Raw genomic sequence first — 24,057 nt, 5'->3', positions numbered from 1 at the left:
AATTCTAGTGAAAAACATCCTGTGAGTACATTTACAAATAATTGAATATAAATCGTTAGCGTAAACTTGCACATAAAAATGAGCAAACTTAGTTTTTTAAAGCAAATCTCTCCAAGTTATATGTTGAATTTACTTACTCATAGATGCTGCAAAATCCACTCTACAATACTGTGATTGCAGATTATTTTCTGCTAAAACATAGGGGTTTGACTTATTCATAGACTAAGTCAAAATATATGATTAATGACTTCTTTCCTATGAAATTAATCTTTTATGTTTTCTTTGTTCAAAAGGAAACAAATTCAAGGGCTTATAGCTGTGGTTTTGGCAGAATCATGGCAGAGCAGATGCCAACAAATGATATATACTTTTCTTTAATCACCTTCAGTAGTGTCACTGAAACAAAAAGACACTTTGATGGGGTTTTGAATTATTGCTACAAATGAATGTCAAATTGTCCTCTCCATGCATAAGTTAAGCTTATCAAATTTCAAAAAAAAACCTCTTTGTAATATTTTGAATACATAGAGAAAAAATTATTAAGCCTATTGTACCTTATCAATTTAATATATACTTTGGTCAATTTTGGAAACTCTGCATGTTTCAGAGTTCATTACGAATAGTGAACAGGCAGGATAAATCTTTTGAGAGCTCTTATATTTCAAGATTGCAATAGTTAACATTGACTTTGACTGCTAGGTAGACACTCCATGGGACACGTAAGTTCAGGTACATTTACTAATGTAATGAAAAAGAAGAAAATGCAAACAGTGGGTGTTGCAGTGGCACACTTAACGAGAAACAGGGCATAATTATGGAACATTATTTTCATTACACAGAGGAAGAAAAGTCTTTTAAAAGAGAGATTCGTCACTTCGCATTCTGACTAGGGAGCTGGATTTTACGTGAAGCAGTGACAAAAAGAATAACAGTTCCCAATATCTATGAAACAATGGTAAAAACTAGTGCAAAGATGAACAAACAACAAAACTGTCAACACAGAAGCTTGGTAGCTGTGTTTCACTTCACTAACTTATCTTTTATACACTGTATCATACACTATGCTTTTCCATTTCTAGTCAGCCTGATCCCTGCCTAGGAGAAAAGGCTTAGTTAAAGAAAGGGAGACAGATACACTAGTGAGGAAAGAGAAGTCAAAGAAACACAGAATCATGGAATTACCAGGTTGGAAAAGACCTCCAGGATCATCAAGTCCAGCCATTCCTATCAATCACTAAACCATGCCCCTCAGCACCTCATCCACCCGTCTTTTAAATACCTACAGGGATCGTGGCTCAACCACCTCCCTGGGCAACGTGTTCCAGTGCCCAATGACCCTTTTCATGATATTTTTTTTTCTCATGTCAAGCCTGAACTTCCCTTGGTGGAGTTTGAGGCCATTCCCTCTAATCCTGTCCCCTGTCACTTGGGAGAAGAGGCCAGCACCCTCCTCTCTACAACCTCCTTTCAGGTAGTTGTAGAGAGCAAAAAGGTCTCCCCTCAGCCTCCTCTTCTCCAGGCTAAACAACCCTAGTTCCTTCAGCCACTCCTGATTAGACTTGCTCTTAAGCCCCTTCACCAGCTTTGTCTCTCTACTCTGGGTCCTCCCTCCAACCCTTCTGGTTGGTTATGAGACAGCCTCCGGTCAAGTTTAGAATACTTTTTGCATTTCCAAATGTCCCTGCCAGTAAGAAATAATGTGCCACAATCAGTTTGCAGATTGTAACAGAGAGAGAAAGAGCTGTAGAAGTGGCTGAAATGAAGCCTCTGAAGCCAGGCTTCTGTCCTGAAAGCCTTTATTCATGAAGAAACTTATGGAGTTTTTTCGTTTGTTTTGGTATTTTTCTTTAAAAGGCAGAAGGGAGCCAGACTGATTAGATGATCGTAACAGTTTAATAGGCATTAAAAACAGCCTGTCTAACATTATCATTTCTTATTCTATGAGTTATGTGTGTTAGAACAAAAATGGCTCACTGAGATTTCCTTTAAATAAAGTTAACATTTTTAGAGCGTTTTATCTACTACAACCAATTATTGTAAATATGAGTGCTGAGTTATGAACACCACACTGAAAAAAAAAAAAAAAAGAGCAATTCCTAGCTTGTTAAGGGCAAGCCTGGTCAGCTGAGACATCTGCCCAGGGAGGGCTGATCTGGATTCCCTCAAGCAAGGTAAAATAGATGCCACCTCAAGTTAGCGATCCAGCCATCAGGATGCCGAATTGATGGTAAAGCAATCCAGCCACTGCACCTACCAGCACACGTCCTCTTCAGACACTTGATTTTATGTTTGAGAGACAAGCAGTGCCTGTACTGTGTTTGTGCAGCTGCTGAAAGTGTTTGACACTTTGCACAATCTTTTTGAGTAGGAAAGGCAGAAAACTATCCCATCTGCAGTTCTTGCCGTACTTGCTGCAACTCTGTGAATTCTCCAGTCTGTGATAATGTCCTTCCTCCAAGTGTTCATCATCTCTCTAGGTGTGGAACTCAGCTCTATGCTATTTCTCCCATTCTCTGGTTTCTTTGTAAAGAAGACTAGATATAAGGCTCAAGAGGGAACCAGAAGACACTTTGAAGAAGGAACATTTTGGACAATCAGGAGATGTTAGCGTCAGACCTATGCAGTCTTCATCAAACAATAGGTCCCAACACAGTCTTAAATTTTGAGCAGAAGAGAGATGCATATGGATGGATTCATGCCTATTGAATCTAAATTATGAACCAATAAACTAAAATATTAATTCTGAATATTAACACATTTTAATAAATGGACTATTTCCAGATTTTGGAAGAAAACTAGCAGGAATGTGGTCGCAGTCAACAATTTCAGATTGTGTGCTGTACATTACTGGGTCGTTAGAATTACTACTGAAAACATATTTTATAAAAAATAATTTCCTCTCATTAATTAAACCTAGTCCTTATGTTGACTTCAATAGGTTGGCAACTAGCTCCAAAATGTATAACTTGAACCTAGTAACATCTCACACTGTCCTAAACCTGGGTAATTTCATCCTCTACTTGTGAGTTGCCCACCATTCCTGCATGCATTGAAGTAAGATATGGAGGTACACTATTTTGTCTATATGCAACTTTGGAAGTACTGGGAATTGGCCATCCTTTAGAATCATAGAATCATTTGGTTGGAAAAGACCTTTGAAATCATGGAGTTCAACTGTACCTGTCCATTACACAGAATCATTTATTTAGAAAACAACTTATAATACAAACAGAGGATATCTTTCTCCTTATTTGTGGAAGTCAGTGCCTGTTAAGTTTCACTAAAAATCACATCCCTTTAAAGTATTATTCCTTTAAATATTATTTTTAATAATTTAATTAATAGTTCAAATGTTATAATTTATTCATTGATTTATACTTTCTATGTACTATTTATATAAGTTTAAAATAATCCCTTTGAAATTTTTCCTTTAAAGGGGAATAATTTAAATGTCTTCAAAAAAAAAATGGGAATACTAAATCCTTTGCTTTTTTCCTAAGGAATTGTTCCATGTTAAGTCGTATTCATATGTCAGCTCATTGGGTGATATTTGAAAAAACAAGCCAAAGTGTAATCAGTCATTTCTGGAGTAACATAGAAATCAAAGGGATTATTATTGTGTGAGTAGTTCATAACATATCTCTATTCACTGTTTCTCTTTCGTATCCCATAGCTCTTCTAAAGATTGCTCCACAGAAATTAAGTGGTAAGAGGTGAATATATTCTATGTACACTTAGTTTCTGAAGTTGTTTTCCATCCAGATTCTAGACATGTCCATCAGTTAAACGTCCAACTATTAAATGAAGAAGAACCTAGACCCCCATAACACAGCAGGAGACACCTCTTGGTATCAGAGAAGTAAAGAATAATAAAGTGCATTATGTGCATGCCCTTCATAAAAACTCAGTGAATTTCTGCTTTTTTCCTGGACTTTGACAATGTGATATTCTAAAGCAGCTTTTCAGGGGTCCCATGTTATCAGGCATTAATGATACAGCAAGTGGTACCTAAAAAGTGAAAGAAATAGTTGCAGTAAATGAATCAAACAACGGACTTATGGCTGCTCTTCCATAAGTCTTTGAGATGCTTTTATGTCATCAGACAGCATTTTTATTTAGTAAGATTCACACCATTGTCACCCACTTGTGACTGCTACCATTTGAGGTGAGAAAGAACAAGAGGGAATGTTTTAATGGTCACATCAAGGCAGAGTTTGTTAGAGCTGTGAAATCCTGGCCAAGGTTCTCAAGGGCTTTCGAAAAAGATACAATGACAAAACTTCCATATTTTACATTTCATGTCATCTAGAGGATTTCAATATTAAGTAGAACTGGGAAAAGCATAGGAAAGGGAATTAAAATAGCCTCAATATAAGAAAGAACCTGGGAAATCTTTTATAAAGCTAGTATGCATTTTCAGAGATCAGCATCAAGGGAAGAGAGCACTATGTAACTAAGATTCACAACAGCAGTAAATTCAATTACTCGCCTAACAAAAAGGCATAGCAAAGTCCTTTAAAGGTTGATGATATCTGAATGCAAACATATTAGGAAATGTCTCAAAAATTATTTTGAATGCAGACAGTGTGTGCAAGAAAAAAATTCTTACAGCTCTTCAGGTCGGGAAAGTGACAACAGCTGATACATGGATTTTCTATTCAGGGATTTGCAGACTTTCTATAAGAATGAGAAAAAATTTTCTTTTTCTCAACAGATGGAAATATAGAAAGATATTAGTGAGCCTAGTGCAGACAAATGTCCTGAATAGTTAACTTTAATGAAGTGGAAGATGAGACAATACACACAAAATTTTTAATACCGTTGGACGTTTTTCAGCAGAAGCACCCAGTTGCATTTCCTGTTTTCTACTAGAACCACAGGCCATAATGGCATTGTCTATATTAATATATTAAACAGTGCCCAGGAACATTCCTAGACACTGGAACATCTTCAGCTACATTGCCAAGCAGCTGAAACATTCTTTGGTGTGGTTTTGGCACGTACCAACTAGCATTCTCCCTTACAATTCCCAGGCATAACACTGCAGTAGAGGGTGCAGTACGAACCCATCCCAGAGGGCCTTCTGCTTGTGGTCACTCTAATTTGGAGACTAGGAAAACCTACAAAAGGAGCTCTGCCAACATGCTGCAGTGCCAGAGAGACACATATAGTTTGCTAGTGTGAACATAGTTATGTGTGTCAGCCACTGAAAGACTGTGGGACTGGTTTGCTTTGCAGTATCACTGATGCAAACCAGAAATAATGTGACTGAAAATAAATTAATTTTTAAAGTGGTAAAAGTGAGAACATGAAGTCCTAAATTCAAATAATGATACCAAACAGTGTTTTAAATGAACACCATTTTCCTGCAGTGATGCACAGTATGGCTGTTATTTGACATTATCATAAGAAAGAATAATAAGCATAGCAATCAAGTATTCAAATAGAAGTTATTTTTCCTTTATGTAATTATTGGGGTGACAACAACATTTATAAATATTGATGGCTCAATTAATGATCCTCAATTAATGCATTATATTATATATATAATTTTTATTATTATTGCATAGATCACATAGACATTCGCTTATAGTTTGTTTCAGAAGCAACATCACCTTCACCACCTTCGATGAATTCTTGATAAGAAACTCAAATCATTTTGAGACACACTATCCCTACAAGTTTATCTAAACACAGTTTTGAAAGAGAAAGCAAACAAAATATTAGATGAAGACAGTATCTAGAAAAGTAGTGACAGTTCAGAAAAGAAGACATGAATAGAAAACAGATAACTTTGGCATGGGTCCTAATGTTGTCTTGTGCATTGCTGTAGATCAATGTGGCCTTTGAAAATGTTACAATGCATTCACATGATTCGCTGCAGGAAGCAAGATTTAGCCCTGCAAGAGACTTGCTGCATGCTTCCTATGGATTGTATGAATGAACTATATATAACCATGACCAACAAAGCTCATTTGGCAATGAATTAGCCCCAACATTCTTGCAAGCTTATGAGTTCTGGTCTTTTTTTAGAAGGCTGCTTTTATCACAAGTATTTCTGTTAATCTTGAGATCAACCTTCTTACTGACTTGATCTTCTAGAAAGCCAAGCTGCATATCTATACTCAATAAATATGCCTCTTGGACTAGTGCCTGTCCTCTGCCCTTAAGATAAGTGGCCTGGCACAGCTTGTGTCCATATGGCTGAAGTCTCTTATCCTCTCAAAATATGATGGCCACATCTTTCCCGCCTATCAAGAAAAGTCTGTGTTCCATGTTGTCTCCAGAACTGTAGGGAATACATGGAACTGAAGACTGGGGTTTGCCTGGGAGAGGGTCATTCACTGTATAACTCCAGCAGGGGGTATGCTAGTAACTAAACCCTGTAAATGACTGAGGGCTGATACGTGAGCCTGAACTCATCCAGTTTATTTCTCCAGCACAGGTAAACTCCCACTGTGCTGATGATTTTTGAATATTTTATGTCTTGCTGGCTTGCTTCTGCTTGCCTTTTAGAACATTAGGAAACACTGTACCAACAGACAGGATTTCAGTTAGCATGAAGAAACTTAGGTTTTTGAGTAAAGAAAAGCAGACATACAAAGGCAGAACAATCATGGCCTTTACAGAAGTTATCAAAAGTACAGTCTCAAAGTAACCAGCTGAATAAGGAAAAATAATTCAGCCTTCCACAATAACTGCTTTTATTTAAGCCTTTTGCCTTTATGACATCAAAGAAAGTATAAAACAATGTATCATTTCTTGGTCCAGAAAACTATATGAAGGATTAATCTAGTAGACTAAATAAAGAGCTGCCTTTGGACAAACAAAATAATTTGAAAATGCCTAGAAACAGCAGATACCTTCCAAATAGTCATAAAAATTTTTGCATACTCAGAGTCAAGGCTGCAAAAATCGGGTATCTATTAGTGCTCAAAGGATATCAAAACTGGATGAACAGCAGTGTCATTGTGTGCCCAAAGAAACTAAGTTCACAGACAACTACTGTTTCTTTTTCTTTTTTTCCTCTTTCTACACTACAGATTCTATGAAAAATGATTCTTGGATGATTTAACCTGCTCCTGCCTTATTTCTGTAAATATTTGCATATGTATTATGCATAATTGAGTGTGTTTTTATATACATGTAAGCATATGAAATTTAGCAGCTATTTATACAAACACAAATCTCTATGTATTTTGCTGCTCTGAACAGCACCCCAGAAACCTCAATAACACAACCTGCTTCAACTACATTGATGCCATAATGAAGAGATAATGGAAGAACAAAACAACTTCAATGTGTCAGAATAAGGTACTTCTGACGGTAGGAAAAATCTCTAGAATTTACTTGAACATCCTCAGAAGTCTTATTTTTTAGGAGAAAATTTTCACCATTTTGTTGTTCTTACGATTACCTTCAAACAGGAAATTTAAACAGATACGCAATATTCTTTATAAAGTTTACTTAAAATTATCCAAAAATTGTTTTCCATAAGACAAAAAAACACTGGTCCTCTAGGATAGCCATGATGAGAGAGTTTGGAAAGAAAGCTAGTCCTTAAAACTTCCTAGGAATCTGGAGAACTCATTTCCTTTCCTATTTTGTTGCAAATCTGTATTTTGAAACTATAAATAAAAAAAAAGGTATTTTAAATAAAAATAAAATTTACTATTCTGGCACCTATTAGACCAGTTAAATGGCCATTTTTGGCCTTCAATTATCAGGCAACAAAGGCAACAGAGCTGAAATTATGACATCAAGGAAGCATGTGCAGTACGTGTATCCCTAGTAGAGACAATATTTTTTGCAGTTTGTCTGAGGTTTTGTAAAAGCTATCATTTGTGCCATTTGAGTAACTTCCTTAATGAGGCATCAAAAATTATGTCCCATAATTGCCCATTTTTGAAGGTTCAATTAATCTCTTCCTTTCAGACCCTGACATACAAGGGTGAATGTTCCCAGAAATTATGTGGCTTAATAACATCTATACTTCTAATCATGAAATAAATATTAGCTCACCAGCAAATCACTGAATACAATTATTACATGGATCACAGACTAATGCTCTCAGTTGAAAGGTTTAATTGTGAAAATGAGACTTTTTCAGATACTAAAACAAATACAAGTGAAGAGATATACTGTAATTAACAGAAAGTGAAGATAAAAGTATGCAATAAATGTATGCACGCAACCTACACTAACCAGGTGTGAAGAAACTAACTGAAATGTTCCTCCAGATTTCTTGTACTTGCAAATTACTTTAAACATTTAGATTAATTATTTGTTAGGTATAAGCCTTTTTCAGGGATCTCTTGTTGGCATGTAGTTTAAAATTCAGAATCATACTTGCCTTATTTTGCTACAGTTTTCAAACACTAAAATATTATATCAGATTTTCAGCAGACTCTAAGTCACTGTAATGAATATGTAGTTCATTTCACATAAGTCCAGTTTACTTCCCCAGGAATATAATTTCTAATTAATTACAACCAAATCTGGGACTGTTCAAACTCTAAGTAGATGTTGCATTGAGGTCTTGGGGTATAGGCAGTACTATCAAGCTTATGGCAATTGCTTACAGTTTCTTTGTATACTGATTCAGTCTAATTAACAAAGTAAAAACTGACCCCAAACATATTTTCCTTTATGACACTAATTTACACATTTTGTAGAGACACTACAAAACAATTTTAGTGTCTGAAAGACAAGAAAAAAACTTGTGCTTTTGGGTGAACTCAGCTCCCAAGGATTATTGAGAAAGACCTGGGCTTTTGATTTTAAAGCAATCTTAATTTGATCAGCTTTTTCTTCAAACTTTGACATTTCATTTATTTTGTTGTCCCAGTGCACCCATTCATTCAATAAGCTTTAACACGGTTATAATTACATAGATTTTTTTCATTATAGTTTTAAAGTACCTTAAAGCTTGGGGGGAGTTTGGGTGTAGAAGTTGAATTCAAACTCATCACAGCTTATATGTTGTCTGTCGTGCTGATGTACTCATATCACATGGAGCCTCACTCTAAAGTTTTCACTGAAGCAGAGGAAAGGAAGCAGGAGACCTTGCTTCAGGGTCCTGCTCAGTCTGATAGAGTTTGATTTCCTTAGCGAACAGACAAATCCAACCGTGAAGCACATGCCTTGCTAATCTGGGGCAACTCGCCATCTCCACTGCTGAAGTTGTACATCTCTGCTCTGTAGAAAAAGAATATAAATTATAAAGCTGGACAGAAAGGCAAAGCAAAAGCAACCCAACTGAAGGCATTTGTCTAGAGGTTCCCTGGAGCCACACATAGAAAACAGTGGCTGCAACAGAGCAGCAGGTTTTTATTTCATGAGGTAATGTTTCTTAATAGCCCTAGCAGGCTTACCAAGAGGTGGCTTTTTTCAAGCCTGTTTATTAAAAAAGACTTTTTAATCTCAACAAAGTGCTCCAGAAATAATAAAGCATTCCAATGCACAGGACAAATGCAGCACTCAGGCGTTGTTACAGCAGACATTTCCTTTGGCAGCAGAAGTATATGAAGCCAGTCTGCAGTGTTTCATCAGAGAATCATGGAGCCCCATTTATCTAATTAGAGATAGTTGAACTTAATTTCTTTTGCTGTGTAATGGCTTTTATAACTGTGTGCCAATTGTTTTGGTATATTGGTTTGTTAAAAATCAAATCTCAATGTGGTTCCTAACCTGGGTGAAATCCTTATTAGGCCCATTCTTTTTATTCCCCCTGCAAAAATTAAAATAACAAATAAATAATTTAAAATATATATAATAAAACATAAAAATTAAATTGATATTAAATTAAACAAAACTTGTAACTCAGCGATCTAGCAAAACTAGTGATTCAAAATAGAAATATAAACACGCTTATTCTGTTGCAAATTTGTGTGATGCTTTTCCCTCCCAATATCTTATAATTTTCTTGCTGAATAGTTGATCTCCTGCTCATTCCAGACTATAATACTTTCTAGTAGTAACAAAAAATCCACAACATAACCACGCTCCTCATAGTCACAATGGTTGTCATTGCTGCTGAACACATAATTTTCTTTCAGACTTGGTGGAGAGGCAAGTTCCTAACAACCAGAACAATTTGTCAAAAATGTTAACAAGCCCACAACGGATAAAAGGAATACTACTTTCAAAAATCGTATATTTGTGCCCAAGAACTCCTGAAGGTGTCAATGTAAAGATACACTTTTCTGTCTGGAAGAAATTACAGGTTTTATGCTGTTACTTATCTTTTTTAGAAAAGAAAGTGATAAGTAGATCATTAAGCAGAACAACAGCATGGATGTAAACAGCACTGATATAATGAAGATAGAGCTCTGAAACTCCACATATTTCTTAAAATGACTAAATGGTCTTTTCTTGGGTTGTATTCTCTAAATATAGGACAGATTTATCCCTTGAGAATAATTAAGAACACTCAGTATTTTTCTTTCTATTGTAGCTTTAATATTAGGCCTCCTCATGTTTTTCTTTCTTAATTTGAGACTGAAATTTGTTTACACTAATTTTCCAGAACAGTCTGGCAAGCACAAGAGTTGTTCTTCCTGAAGAATCTGTGGTGAACTATCTCCTCCTAGTTTGCTCTTGCTTTTTTTTCATTTTCTTGGTGAAAAGTGACTTCCTGAATTTCACAGAGCTGTAGTAATCTGTAACCACATGGCTTTGTGCTCATCTAAATACAACCTTGGATCAGGAACATTTCAGTAGAACTGGATGTTACTCTACCATTATCCTCTTGTACCTGCCACACACACAGGCAAACATTTTACCTTCCCAATCATGTCTAGGTGCATTCCATACTTTCCAGAACAATCTTCCAAAAAACAGAAACCAGAAAACCAAAATGGGATTTTTCTACTGAGATTTGACCATAATCCTTCCCTTTCTCTTTTCAGTTTTCTTCAGCCCAACCAGTCTTACTGCAAGGTAGCAAGAAAGGATCTCCAGGTTGCATGCTGCCTTCTTGCAACAAGAAGTAAAGCCTTGTTCATCTTGCCGTTAGTTTCTGGGTGAGCAAGTCTGCTTTCCTTAACATCTGTGCTAAACGAACAGTGGAATTTACAGGCATTAACAGTGTCTCCTGCTTTGGGGCTCACAGAACTCATTATACACTTCTAATATAACTTATGATTAATCCAATGCAGCTCTATAGGCAATATAAGGTCTTTTATAGGGAACATAGAGATTTTTATTATATGACTTCACCTAGAATTTCTCTTAACATTTCAGGCTTAATGCAATGCACATAAAAAGAATTAAATGGAATTTCTCCTCTATTAGAGAGACAGTGAATATTACAAAACTGATTGCACATTTATCTTTAGCAGGATTAACCCTACATTTAGACCTATATTTGGAGAAAGGAGAGAATTGTTTGTTTGTTGATTTGTTTGCAGAAAAAATCCAAGTTCAAAAAAATGGATAAGCAAGCACAAGAATATTAACCAAGCAAAAAGAAATTTACATTGGATGAAATGGACAAAAGAATAATGAGCTTCTTTGTGATCTTCTGCAGGTCAGGATCCCAGCTACTGCAGTCTGGTATAGGTCCTCAAAATCAGTTTGCACTAGGTACAGAAGGTACTTAAGGCCATTCTGCACTGTTCTGCATACTGTAATACAAACAAAAATATTAAATATTATTTATCAAACAGTCCCACATGTTAACATACAGAGAAAAATGTCTGGATGTTTTGATTAAAAGTTTTATACTGTGAATTTGACAACATCTATAGAGCAGAATATCTAGCTGAGGTGCGCTTGGAACAGAAGCTGAGACAGGAGGTTTCTTTGTCTCTGAAAGCAACAATAGAAAATACTATCTAGAAATATAAGAAAAGAAGAAGATATAAAGAAAGTATAATCCAGCTTTGTCAACTCTAAACTGGGGAGGAGGCCTTAGTCCGTGTCCAAAGATCTATGTTGCAAAACTATATTCATTCCCAGAACTCCTTTAAATTCTTGACATTATCTTTTTAAAGAGTCTCAGCTGCTGTCAGTTCCTAAAGGCCCTTCCAAAAGGTTAGAAAGTTATTTTCCAGGTAAAGAAAAACAAACCAAAATAAAACTAAATGAAGACACACACACACACACAAAAAAAAACAAACCCAAAAACTTTATATGAATTTATATGAATAATAGGAGCTTCTATTACTTATAGTTATATAGGAGTCATTATGCAATATCTGTGACTTACCTATGCACTTTAGTGCAGTATTGAAAAGCGAACTGAGTGAGATGGATGAACAAAGGCAAAAATAAACAGAAAAAAATACTATGTGTAAATAAGTGTTTCAGCCTGAAATTGGCTTATATTTTACCAGGAATGCATTATCTCATTCACGGACAGCAACAAAAAAAATTAGAAATACTTGCAAGAATTTTATGACGCAAGTCACTTAATTTTGTAGCCCTAGATAATGATCTTACTTATGACATTATATTACTGCTAAAAAGCATTAGAAATAAATCTGAAATACTTTTTACAAAGCTAGGAATATCAGTTCTCTGTGAATTTAACCTGAAATACCAATATGTTTTTTTTAGAAATAACAGAATTTTATAGTATGGGAATATACAGAACAGAGGGATATGCATCAGAAACTCAACTATGTAATGTACTAAAATAGAATGGCTTGTCTGCCTCTTGTAAAGGGATTAATTACTTGATTTAAAGTTTCTATTGTGTTAGCCTTTGCAGGCTAATTATTGAAATAATTTTCAATCTAATAAAAGTGACTTTTACTAAGCTTTAACTGAACCATGACTTATCAAACACTTTATTTGAATAATTGAAAGAATGGTAGCTATGAAAAAATATTCTTTTTTCTCACATTCTCTACAAATTCTGTCCCTTGGGTCACTATAGGTAAAATGCAACCTTCCAGAACACGTTTTGACTCCAAAGTGGCCAAAGCAATGATAATTTCACTTCATCATAAGTCATTTTAGAATATAATTATACTTTTCTCTCCCTTGAAATCCAGTTCTTCTACAAGGAAAATTATTAGTAGTGTTCTGACTTGAACTGGAATTTTTTTTTGTCAAAGGGAGTTATGAAGAGGTTCTCAGACTTGTATATATTTTCCTATAATAGTTTTAGCTGCTGTAGGTATTACACCTTCATGTGATGCATTTTGGTAAGTTTTGCTCTATAAGACTTGAGGTAAACAAGTCTGGAGGTAATGTCTGGAGGTAAACACAGCTGGCCAAAAATCCATTTACAATGAGCCAATATTGAAGTTGGTGCCCTTGTCACCATTTCGATCTAGAATAATCAACCGATTCTGTAGCAAAATCCTGAAAGGGACATATGAATTTGAGTCAATGATTGCTACTTTAGATATCTTCAAACTCTACGCAGCCAGGGGATGTTTGGTTTGGGGAATCAAACTACTTCTGGTCAGAGGTAAAGACTTTTCGAGACACCTGCAGTGTAGTTGGTAGTGTCTTCTTTGATGTACCAACTTACCTGTATGATGCTGAATTATTTACTAAGGTAAACAGAGGTGATCTGCAGCCACTGAGGAACTGGGCCTGTATTTTAAAGTAAAATTATTTATGAACTCAAGGAAATAGTCATTTAAAATTACAAATCCACTATCCACATGAGCCTTTTAATAGCAGATGAATAACCTATGAAAGGCGTTCTCAGAATGTTTGGTTTGCTGATGCTTTTAAGTATCTTAGATGATATGAAAATCCCAAGTCTTTTCTCTGCATCAAGAATGTCTTGGTGATTCAGGAGAAAAATGCAGACTGAATGCATCTAGACAGCTCTAGGTAAGAGTGTAGCCCTCAGAGCATACTGAAAACGTAAAGAAGGCACACATTCAAGTGCACTTTAAATGTACTCCATTTGGTGAGTAATTTTTAAGTCCTCATAGAGAGTGGGTTTCAAAATGTCCTCTGCTAATTACAGTTTGAAGATACTTGGCTGCACGCCATCCAGATTATGGTTTTGGCTGTCTAGCTCAGGAAATGATTTAATGCCACTCACTCACTCTGCTGTAGTATTTAAAGCTCAAAAAGAACAATACTGTTTCTGTTAAGTGAAAGTTGGTGTTTTTCAGAAATAGAGAAAACTACATGTTAAACTGCACCCTGGTCATCTCAGGACAGATGAGGGAGCAGATTTCTCGGGGCAACTCTCACAGTGCAACCTGCTTTGACATACTTGCAGGAAATGCTACATGCCCAAGGCACTGTGGGTACTCTCACACCATCTCCAGCTGCATTTCAGGAACTACAGCCATGAATGGAAGTGCATGCAAGGCACAGACAACCTGTGTTGAACCTCCAGGTGCTGTTACATGCTAGGGGATACCGACTCATGTGTTCCACAACAACCTACTCAGGTCTGCTACACCAGGCTGCACACCTGGGACAAAACACACTCTTTACTATCAAAAGCAATATAAATATGATATTCACTGTGAACTATAGTCGCCATATTATATATATCACAGAATCACAGAATCACACAGAATGAGTAGGTTGGAAAAGACACCCAGGATCATGGAGTCCAACCATTCATATCAATCATTAAACCATGCCCCGGAACGTGTCATCCACACATCTTTTAAATATCTCCAGGAATGCTAACTCAAACACCTCCCTGCGTAGCCTGTTCCGGTGCACAATGACCCTTTCTGTGAAAAATTTTTTTCTCATGTCAAGCCCGAACCTCTCCTGTCAGAGCTTGAGGCCATTCCCTCTTCTCCTGTCCCCTGTCATATGGGACAAGAGGCCAGATCCCTTCTCTCTACAACACCTTTCATGTAGTTGTAGAGAGCAATAAGGTCTCCTTTCAGCCTCCTCTTCTCCAGGCTAAACAACCCCAGCTCTCCCAGTTGCTTCTCATAAGACTTGTTCTCCAGCCCCTTCACCAGCTTTGTTACTCTTCTCTGGACTCGCTCCAGAGCTTCAAAATCCTTCTTGTAGCAAGGAGCCCAGAACTGAACACAGTATTCGAGGAGAGGTCTCACCAGTGCCCAGTACAGAGGGAGAATAACCTCCCTGGACCTGCTGGTCACGCCGTTTCTGATACAAGCCAAGATGCCATTGGCCTTCTTGGCCACCTGGGCACACTGCTGGCTCATATTCAGTCGGCTGTCAACCAACACCCCCAGGTCCCTCTCCTCCAGGCAGCTTTCTAGACAGACTTCTCCTAGTCTGTAGCACTGCATAGGGTTGTTGTGCCCCAAGTGCAGGACCCGGCACTTGGCCTTGTTAAACCTCATCCCATTTACTCAGCCCAGTGGTCCAGCCTGTTCAGATCCCTTTGCAGAGCCTCCCTACCCTCCAGCAGATCGACACTTCCACCCAGCTTAGTGTCGTCCGCAAACTTGCTAAGGGTGCACTCGATGCCTTCATCCAGGTCATTGATGAAGACATTGAACAGGGCTGGACCCAGCACTGAGCCCTGGGGAACCCCACTTGTCACTGGCCTCCAGCTGGATTTCACACCATTTACCACCACTCTCTGGGCCCGGCCATCCAACCAGTTTTCCACCCAGGAGAGTGTGCGTCTGTCCAGGCCAGAGGCTGACAGTTTCCAAAGCAGAATGCTGTGAGAAACTGTGTCAAAGGCTTTACTGAAGTCCAGGAAGACCACATCCACAGCTTTTCCCTCGTCCAGCAGCCGAGTTACTTTGTCATAGAAGGCGATCAGGTTAGTTTGGCAAGACCTGCCTTTTGTGAACCCGTGTTAACTGGGCCTGATCACCCGGTTCTCTTGCATGTGCTTCGTGATAGCACTCAAGATCACCTGTTCCATGACTTTCCCTGGCACTGAGGTCAGACTGACAGGCTTTTAGTTCCCTGGATCCTCCCTGCAACCCTTCTTGTGGATGGGCACAACATGAGCCAGCCTCCAGTCCAGTGGAACTTCCCCAGTCAGCCAGGACTGCTAGAAGATGATGGAAAGGGGTTTGGCCAGCACATCTGCCAGCTCCCTCTATACTCTTGGATGGATCCTATCCGGCCCTGTGGACTTGTGGTTGTCTAGCTGGGCAAGCAAGTCTCTAACCACCTCCTCTTGGATCATGGGAGCTTTGTTCATCTCCTCCAGCTCCTGGGTATGTACATACAGGGAATAACTTTCCTTACTGTTAAAGACTGAGGCAAAGAAGGCACTAAGTACCTCAGCCTTGTCCTCATCCCCTGTCACTGTTGTTCCTTCTGCATCCAATAGGGACTGAATATTCTCCCTCTTCGTCCTTTTATCGTTAATGCATTTATAGAAAGATTTTTTGTTATCTTTCACCAACTTGGGCAATCTGAGCTCTAGTTAATTTTTTCTCTGCACAATCTCACTTCCTCCCTGTAGTCCTCCCAAGACGCCTGTCCCTTCTTCCACAGTTCATAGATGTTCCCCTTCTTTTTGATGTCCCTCAAGGTCTCCTTGCTCAACCAAGCTGTATTTTTTCCCCCGCTGGCTCCTTTTCCAGAGCATGGGGATGGCTTGCTCCTGACTTGCTAGGATTTCCAAGGTCTCCCATGTGACTTCATAAACCAGCCTTCTGTAGAGTCCAAAGTCCGCCCTCTGGAAGTTTAATGTGACCGTTCTGATAACCGCCCTCCTCACCTCACCTAGAACTGAAAATTCTACCATCTCATGATCGTTTTGTCCCAGGAGTCCTCCAACCTTCACATCCCCCACAAGGCTTCTCTGTTCACAAACAGCAGGTCCAGGAGGGCACCTTCCCTTGTCAGTTCACTCACCTGTTGTATGAGGAAGTTGTTTTCCATACACTGCAGGAACTTCCTAGACTGTTTCCTTTCTGCTGTATTGTACTTCCAGCAGACATCCGGAAGACTGAAGTCTCCCACAAGGACAAGAGCTAGCCATCTTGAGACTTCTCCCAGTTGTTTATAGAAGAGCTCGTCAGCTTCTTCTTCTTGGGTGGGTGGTCTATAACAGACTCCCATCACAATATCTGCCTTCTTGTGGGCTTCTCTGATTTTAACCCACAGGCACTGAATCCCGTCATCACCATAATCGAGCTCAAGGGTATCAAAGCACTCACTAACATAGAGGGCTACCCCACCACCTCTCCTACCCTTCTTGTCCTGCCTGGATATATATAGATTAAATTTATATATTAAATATTATATGTATATGTATAAATATATCTATATAACCTGAATATTACATCTTCTTTTCAGTACAGGTGGACTTGTGGACACATCCACCAGGTATGTGAACCCTTACATAGTTTCCCAAACAAAACATCTCTACACTTGTGTGCAGAAAACCTGCACACTGCAGCGTTTATTCACTAAGAGGTCAGTCCTGATGTGTTCTTTGCCCTTTTCCCTTCTGTTCAGAAAGGTTATATCAGCAGCATCCAACATCTTTTGTTCTCATATCAAACCCAGAAAAATTTCAGACGAGATGTTATAGTTCCAAGACTTTATCCAGAGCACAGTCACCATCAAAACTTGAAAGCAAATTAAGAAGACATTTTGGTTGACTTGAACCAGTGGAACAAAAGAAATGTTGGAGGTGGTGGAAGGAGCAGGAACAATCATCTCATTTTTTTGACTCTTTGGTCATTAACAGAAGGTAAAACTAATGATGCCTCTGCTTTTATCTGCAGTCTTTAAGATTCATTCTCTGTCTCAGCAGCTCTGCCTGAAATATAATACTACTATAAGAACAGAAGTTTTCATTCTGTCTATCATTTTGGTAATTACATATCCAGAAATACTTCAAAAGTTCAAACTGCTTTTAACAGGCTAAACTATTCTGCATCATAAAAGATCCCGATCACAAAATCTGATCCATCATCTAACCCACTGTTTTTGCTGCTTTATTTATCCTTATGCAGGTAATGTGTCTTAACAATCTTTTTGGCACTAAAAATCCATTAAGATATGAATGACCTAACAAGAATGAAGTTCTGGCTTATCCATATCTTGCAAGCAACCTACCATACATGCTGTTCTAAAGATCTGATAGTCATTATTCAATATACAAACTGTAAAGATGGTCAGCTAAACCTCATGGCACTGATCATAATAGCCAGTCAAAAATGTAATAAAAAAAAAGGTCTGCTTCTAGCCAAACTGTGGTTTTGGTACCAAAAAGGGACATTTCATTTTCATGACTAATTAAAGTTCATATGGGCCAAATATTCACTTGCCATTATGAAGCAGGTGAAAAAAGTCTCCATTCATTCTAAAGTCTCCATTCATTCTAAAGTAATTTGGAAAATGTAGTATCAAATCCAGATATAGTCCAAAACACAGGTTTTCAGGTCTTGATGTATTTCTTATCCTCTTCCAGAGAAATTCTAACCAGACTTAATAGGGCTGGAATTTTTCTTTCTTTCTTTCTTCAGTTGTAAGTACTTTATACAGACCTTTTTTTTTTTTTTTTGTATGAGTTTCCAGAATGTTAATATGATTTGGCATGAGTCAAATGAGAGATAATAACATCAGATGTTTTCCAGATTTTACAGAGTCAAGTATTTGGAAAACAGCTAGCCAGTGCATGAAATACAAGTAATCAGATCACTGTTAGGCCACAACAACAAGCTTTGTCTACTGGATTGTTTGCTTGTTAGTTGTAGATTATTAGCATTTGTGTATTTACATTATCATGCATTTTTGTGAAAGAAGTAAAACAAAATTTAGCTGTTTGAACAGTCACAAAATCTAAAGGTTCTGGAATTAGAAATACAAATAATTTTGGGAAAACTTTTAAATTACAATATTTAAAATACTTCTGCAACACCATCTGGTTTATGTGGGCTTGTCCAGTTTCATTTCATAATTTGCAGGTGTCAAAAATTCTTCCTCCTCTACAGGGAAATAAGGAAAATACAAGTCCAACAAGAGCTGCCCATTACCTTTTTTTTTCGGCTCAGGTTTTAAGTCCATCTTCTTATCAGTTGTTCTGCTTCTAATCCCCTTTATTCTTTTGAAGGAAATTGGAGACTCAGAAACAAAAAATCCTGCAAAAATGAGCATCCTACTCTCTACATTAGACGGGAATCTCAGCCCAGTGAAGGGCTTCTCAAAGTGGAAACAAAAACACAGGGACAAGCACAACAGAGAATTCTCTCACCACTTCCTTAGCCCATCAAAAAGTTTCTCCTCACTCCACCTACTTAGCATATATGTCTATCCTATCATCCTTGTAACCTGAATAATTGTCTTTGCCTCCTTCTTCTTGCAGGGCACTCAGACATCTGAACAAGATGAACAAAGTAGATCAAGAATGTCTATTGTGCATTTTTAGAGAAACTACTCAAATATCTAAGGTTAAAAACGAATTGAACTTGCAACTGAAAGAGTAGGAGGAATATGTATACAGAGCGAGTTAAAGCTTTCAAAAAAATAAGAACATCAAAAAGCATCTTTCTCCTCAAACTAGCATTTGATGAAATGTTGCACATTTTCAAAACAATATACAAGCATTAATTATTTCTCACAATATAACAGGGAGATAAACAAGAATCAGTTAACACTAGCCAATGAAGTAATAAGGAAGAAAAAGCCTTTTTTTCACAGAATCACAGAATCACAGAATAACCAGGTTGGAAGAGACCCACCGGGTCATCGAGTCCAACCGTTCCTATCAAACACTAAACCATATCCCTCAGCACCTCGTCCACCCGTGCCTTAAACACCTCCAGGGAAGGTGAATCAACCACCTCCCTGGGCAGCCTCTTCCAGTGCCCAATGACCCTTTCTGTAAAGAATTTTTTCCTAACGTCTAGCCTAAACCTCCCCTGTCGGAGCTTGAGGCCATTCCCTCTTGTCCTGTCCCCTGTCACTTGGGAGAAGAGGCCAGCACCCTCCTCTCTACAACCTCCTTTCAGGTAGTTGTAGAGAGCAACAGGACAAGTGCAATAGGACAAAAGGTCATAGTGAGGGAATGTGCTTGCATTAAGGCTGTTGATAAACAAATAAAGGCAGCATTGAAATTAGTGATGACTATAACAGAACTGAGGTGCTGAATTCTTCTCACTAGAAACTGGGTGTCTAATTGGACTCAGTCAGCCCACCCTCCCTTAAACATCTTTGGTGACTTCTAAGTGTGGTTCACCCCACTTCAATTTCTTTGAGAGGTTCTGTAAGTGTCCATAATGCTTTTTTAGCGATGAGAAGGGCCGAGCTGAGAGTAGGGATTTGGTCCTTACTTCAGCATTATTAAATGAGGAGGCACAATTCCATTTATCTACCTGCTGCTTTTCTCCCCTTACACTGGAAGCTCTCTGGAAAGAGCTGTGTTTTATTATGTGTTCATTCAAGTCTGTGTATAGAACATGGCTTTTACCTATGCCTAGGGCTCCCAAGAGGTTAGGGAATACAGATACTTTTCTGAAAAAATAATTTGCTTCAGAGAATGGTGATAACAAATCAACTTTTCCAAATATGTGGGAAATGACAGATACCTGGGGTGAGGCAGGGGGTGGGGGGAAGGATAATGTGGCAATAATACAGCTGTGTGGCAGTGTAAAGGAGTTTAAGTGGTAACATGAATAGTCATGGGGTTGTATGTGGTTGGGCCTTCTACTGAAACTACCAAATGTAAACATTTGTTTTGCTTTTTCAAGGGAATTAAATGTCCTTTTCATAATAACTATAGATAGTACTGAAGAAAAAAAAATCAAAAATCCAAATCCCAAAAAAACCCCTAGTGAAATTCTGCAAACTGGCCAAATTGTGGTATTAATCCAGATGAATTATTGTTATTGTAATTTCTGATCATTAATTTTGCTATAAAATGACTTTGCTGAAGGAGGGCATTTTATATCAAGCAGAATATTAAGTCACAGGACTTCTACACATTATTTCTAGAATTTTCTCTTTACCTCCAGGGAAAATTCTGACTCAGTCTCACCAATTTTTCCCTAGTATATTTGAACTCGCTTGGGATATCTTGTGCAGTATACATTGTTTAATTCTTTTGGATTAAGTTAGTTAAAATGTGGCATTATAATAGTCTAGTGTATGACTGCCCAACAGCAACATTTTTCATGCCTGTATATTCTGTACAGAATTGCTAAATGTAATTGCAGAGAAGCTCAAATGAATAATACAAAAAACTAGTTAATTCATGACATTCAAGCCTTTCAGAAAAGAGCAAGCCAACACCCAGAGACACACTGAATATGTAATAAACCAAAATGAACATTGAAACGCAGAGTTTTCATTTTATATTTTCAGATAGTTTTTTTCTTGTTTGTTACTTATTTATTGAAAACCTATTCTGAACTCCCATCATTGATGTGTCTGAATCATCAACTTACAAGTTGAGTCATTCCATTAATTTGGGCTTGATAATGTTCAGCCAAATCTATGGACAGTAAAACATATTTGCAGGCAAATTACCAGGAAAGAAATAAACAAGAAACTAGCAGACAAAACCTATTCGTAATAACTATAATTAGGCACCCTGTGGTTATCTGAATTTTGCACATTTTGATCCCAGTAGACTTCTTATTAGCGAGGGAATTGATGTAACACCATTAGGAGACTAATTGTTTTCTGACTGAATTCTTTGCTTCAAAACAACTCTTGTTAAATCCTACCTTTTTCAGGAGAGTTTTCCTTCAATATATTTAGAGTAAATAAGTGTGACAGTGGAAATGCAATGGGGGTGGTGTCTGTCAAAGAGACATGGTGCTGCAATTCATCTCATCTCAACCATGTGAGAAGCTGCAGCTTTTGGCTACAAGTTTAGACCTTAGTTGGCTTTAATCAGAAGTGACTTTGAATTTCTGTGTAAGCTGGAAGTGCTTAAGCACTTAAGCTAGGGCAAATCTAAACCTGTCCTGCCAGCCTTCCCAGATCTTCCTCCCACTTGCTTCTAACCCCTTCAAGGCCAGGTTGGATGGAGTCTTGGGCAGCCAGATCTAGTGGGACATGTCCCTGCCCATCACAGAGGAGTTGGAACTAGATGATCTTTAAGCTGCCTTCCAAACCAAACTATTCTATGATGTTATGATTCTATGACCCTCCCCTTCATCAGGCACCAGAGCACCCCTCTGCAGTAAACTACTCCAGGGAGCAGCTGTGACTAAAAACAAGTTGCTTTTTGAATATATTTATATTTTCTAAAGGGTTTATTTTTGGCCTGGATCAGTCTTCTGGGATGACTTACTACATGGCCAATTAAGGCAAAAAAGCAAGATCATAAGAGTGTAGAGGCTGTTAAGATGAAGCTAGTAATTACAGCCACATGGACTCCACTCAGGCTGCCATGAAAATCTGCTTCAATTAGAACAGCTGGTTCACAATTCCTGAGCTAGGGTACTCACAAGTGTCATTGGTGTCTTTCCATAGAGCTGAATCACAAAGCTGACACATTAAGAATTGACCTTCTTGTGAGCTTCCTACATAGATAATGGACACAACATAAGGCTGCACCTTAATGTACTAGAGGAGGAGAAGGCAAGGGGAATGCAATGATCATAACTGGTGAAACCTGTTCACTAGACTCTGAAAATTTTCCAGCATTATTTTTCCAGTCTCCTGTCCTGAAAAGCTGCAATGGTTATACCTTCAAAACCATGATCTCTGTTCACTTAGTAAATGAAGGGTTCTACACCCATATACTTTGCAAATGAATGAAGGACTTCTTATGGGATATAAATAAAGGGATGTACTTCTGGCATTCAGTTGCAGATTCCCAGAATCTGCACAATTTCGGGGGTTTATCTCAATAAAAGATGGACAAAATGAGTGAAAATGTAGGATATTATCTTCTCTTTATATGTGAACACTCCAACTTGGCAAACTGGTCTTTAGTATTACTCTGAGTATTTATGTAATTTGCACCTCTCACTTGGAGCAGGCAACGCTTACTGAAATCTCTGGCTTGAAGCCAAAGGTCTTAGGGCAAACAAGAGTTTCACAAGCATTTGTCTGAACAAAACCTCTTCACAAACATTGTCACTGAAATAATTTCTGTAGTATAGAAGAATTTATATCAAGAAGAGATTTGAGTCAATTTGGTCATGACTCAGATCTGGTAACTGCTCAAAACATTCATAAATTACTACTGAAATACATGTGTGTTTCCTGCTCCTTAGCAGAGATTAGGAGTATCACTGGTTTGGGGTTCTTTTCTCCTTATCTTTTCCTCTGGTGTAACATCACGTTTATATGTATGCTTAGGCAGCTGTGCATTCATGTGCTTTGATCAAGGCACAATGTCCTTTAGAAGAGTGATGCAACTTAAATCAACTATTTTTAACCATGACTTGTGCCTCTACTTCATTAACATACATTTATCCTTTGTCATTAATCAAATCACTACCTACAATCTGTTGTAAGACCACACATTAAGGAAATCTACTACTAAACTTTCTCAGGCCTGAATTTGCTTTCAAACAACCTTTTGTCACATCCCATTTAGTCAGCTTCTTATTCCTCTAAAAATTTTGTGTATAAAATCCACTCTTCTCCAATGACCTTTGTAACTGCTTACTCAGCACTGTATCAAATGATTCACTGGAGATCTTTTAGCATGTGTCCAATCATCAATAGACTTTTAGTTGTGACTACAAAAAGATATGAAACAAGGAAACAAACTCTATCGGTTTTAGGCAAAGGGAAGAAAAAGAAACAGAGGGTACCAATTCCTGGACAAGGAAGATGAGGTTTTATCACCTACACCTTTTCCAACAGGCTTATCCTCTGCACAGTTTAATAGTGATGCCAACTGGAATAAAGCACTCACTTTGATACCCATAAAGCGGCAGGGATATCATTAAGCAGTTGCAAGTAGGATTTTAGTTGCTTCTATTCCTGGCCCTGCATCTAGATAGAGTAAGTTGGTCTGCATCCACAAACTTACATCAGTCTCACCAAATTGATTTTTCTCTTCGTGACAGGTAACATTGCCAAACTGAACTACTAGGTACAATGAGATATGACCTAGAAATTTCAATAACCATCAGCAAGTTCAGTGTGAGGGATTCTTTGGAGCATAAGATTGCCAAGGCCTCTCTCCTCTGCAGCTTGCCTTTCAATGACTTTTTATCCTTCACAGGCAACAAAACAAGCCTTAGAATTAAGTGT

The sequence above is a fragment of the Phaenicophaeus curvirostris genome, chromosome 1, assembly GCF_032191515.1.
Source record: "Phaenicophaeus curvirostris isolate KB17595 chromosome 1, BPBGC_Pcur_1.0, whole genome shotgun sequence".
NCBI classification, from domain to species: domain Eukaryota; kingdom Metazoa; phylum Chordata; class Aves; order Cuculiformes; family Cuculidae; genus Phaenicophaeus; species Phaenicophaeus curvirostris.
This window is presented reverse-complemented; position numbering follows the sequence as displayed.